Genomic DNA, 2,858 nt, shown 5'->3' with positions numbered 1-2,858 from the left:
AGACAATTATCATATGATTTCTCTCATCTATGGAACATAAGAACTAGGATGATCGGTAGGGGAAGAAAGGGATAAAGAAAGGGGGGGTAATCAGAAGGGGGAATGAAACATGAGAGACTTTGGACTATGAGAAACAAACTAAGGGCCTCAGAGGGGCGGGGGGTGGGGGAATGGGATAGACCGGTGATGGGTAGTAAGGAGGGCACGTATTGCATGGTGCACTGGGTGTTATACACAACTAATGAATCATCGAGCTTTACATCGGAAACCAGGGATGTACTGTATGGTGACTAACATAATATAATAAAAAATCATTTAAAAAAAAAAGAGTATATTAGACCATGATTATTTCCTCTGTCTCCCTAGTCCCCCATGATCTGGAAGAAGTTTTGTGTTATTTATATTTTCTAATCCATAGATGTTTTGTTAAAGTTCCCTACAAAAATTTGTGCCTATTATTTTCATTGTAAGATGTTTTTAAAACTACTATTTAATTTCCTCAGTGGTTATAGAACTATTCAGGTTTTCTATTTCTCATTGAATACAGTTAATAATTTATATTTCTTCTAGGAATTAAATATTTCATAAGTTTTTAAATGTTACATAAAGTTATTCATAATTTCATTTTATTATATTTTCATCCCTGCTACAATTGTAGTTATATTACATTCTTTTAAAATCTGATATTTGTGCATTTTCTTATACTCTTTTAAAATCTGATATTTGTGCCTTCTCTCTGTTTTTCCTAGCAAGCTTATTTATTTTCTTCTACTTTACAGGTGTATTCTGTTGTTCTTTTTTCTCACTAAGTTGTATGCATAGTACATCAATTTTCAGACTTTTTTCTTTTCCAGTATTAGTAGGCAAATCTATAAATTTTTTAAACCACCATGTTAGCTATATACCATAAATTTTTACAAATGCTGTTTTTCTTCATGCACAGTTCTAATAATTTCCATTATGATTTCTTTGTTGATCTATTAGGTTGTATAGAAGTGTGGTTTAAAAATTCTAATCTGGGGGTGCCTGGGTGGCTCAGTCAGTTAAGCGTCCAACTCTTGATTTTGGCTCAGATCATGATCTCAGGGTCCTGATGAGTAAGGGACAGGAAGGGTTAGGTAGAGAGAGATAGGCAGGGGGCTACATGACCAGGCTCACAGAAATCCCAGGTGTAGAAAAATGTTATAGATGAGATATTTTCATGATAGTTACAAACAAAACCAGAGATAAGGGTACATAAGGAGACCACCTTGTTTGTCTTAAATGTTATAAACAAGGTATTTTCATGAAAGTTACAAATTGACCACTGAAAGTTACCAAACTCCAGAGGATAAGTAAACAAGATGCTGCCAGTGGTGACATTGAGAAGATTTAAGTTCTCTGGTCAGTGTTCTATAAAAGACCAACCATAAAAGCCCTCAGTTGCCACCCATTCAGGACCCTTCTCACTCTGGAGAGCTTTTTTCCTTTCTTTTCTGTTCTCACCTTCACTTAATAAACTTTCACTTCACTTCATTCTTTTGTGTCTGCAAGATTCATCCTTCAACTCTGTGAGACAAGAACCTTGCAACCCTGCAACACTGAGATGAGCCTTGGGTCAGGGTCCACACTCAGAGGGGAGTCTGCTTGAGGATTCTCTCCCTCCCTATCTCTCTGGCCTTCCTCCCTGCATGTGTGCTCTCTCTCTCAAATAAATAAGTAAATCTTTTTTAAAAATTCTAATCTGAAAATAAACAAAAAAAAAGTCCTCCTACTGGGAAATTTTAAAATAAATTGAAAAATGAAAAAAAAATTTAAATTACAATTTAAACCTATTTTCAAATAAATAACATAACCACTAACACACACACACACACACACACACAATCAGTTGTGTTTTTCTATATATTAGCAATGAACAATCTTTAAAGAAAATTAAGAAAACAATTCCATTTACAATAGCATCAAAAAGTATAAAATACTTTGGAATAAATTTAACCCATGGGATGAAAGACTCGTATACTGAAAACTACAAAATATTGCTAAAGGAAATTAAAGAAGATGCAAATAAATGGAAAAACATCTGTGTTCATGGATTGGAAGACTTAATATTATTAAAATATCAATATCCAAAGTGATGTACCAGTTTAACGCAATCTTCATCAAAATCCCAGTTGCTTTTTTGCCAGAAATAGAAAAATCATCCTAAAATTAACTTGGAATCTCAAGGAACCTGAAATAGCCAAAAGAATCTTGGAAAAGAACAGTTAAAAGTCTCACACTTCCTGAATTTAAAACTCATCACAAAGCTACAGTAATCAAAACAGTGTAGTAATGCCATAAAAACAAAAATACAGACTGATGGAATAGGTTAGAGAACACCAAAATAAATCCTTCAATAGATGGTCATATGATTCTTGACAAGGGTGCTAAATCATTCAGTGGAGAAAAGACTCTTCAAAAACCTTTTGGGAAAGGGGCGCTTGGGTGGCTCAGTCCGTTAAGCATCTACTTTTGGCTCAGGTCATGATCTTAGAATCCTGGGATCTAGCCCTGCTTCGGGCTCCCTGCTCAGTGAGGAGTCTGCTTCTCCCTCTCCCTCTGTCCCTTTCCCTAGCTCATGCTCTTTCTCTTTCTCTCTCTCTCAAATAAATAAATTAATTAATTAATTAAATAAAATCTCAAAAAAAAAAAACTCTTGGGAAAATTGGATATCTGTATGCCAAATTATGAAGGTGGACCCCTACTTACACCATATACAAAAACGGATCAAAGAATTAAGAGCTAAAACTGCAAAATTCAGTAGAAAACGTAGGGGAAAAGCTCTGTGACGTTGGATTTGGTAGTGATTTCTTGGATATGCTACTCAAAGCACAGGC

This window comes from Ursus americanus, chromosome 12 (assembly GCF_024610735.1).
Source record: "Ursus americanus isolate L20-20 chromosome 12, mUrsAme1.1.p, whole genome shotgun sequence".
NCBI lineage: Eukaryota > Metazoa > Chordata > Mammalia > Carnivora > Ursidae > Ursus > Ursus americanus.
The sequence above is the reverse complement of the archived record's forward strand: the minus strand, read 5'-3'. Positions refer to the sequence as shown.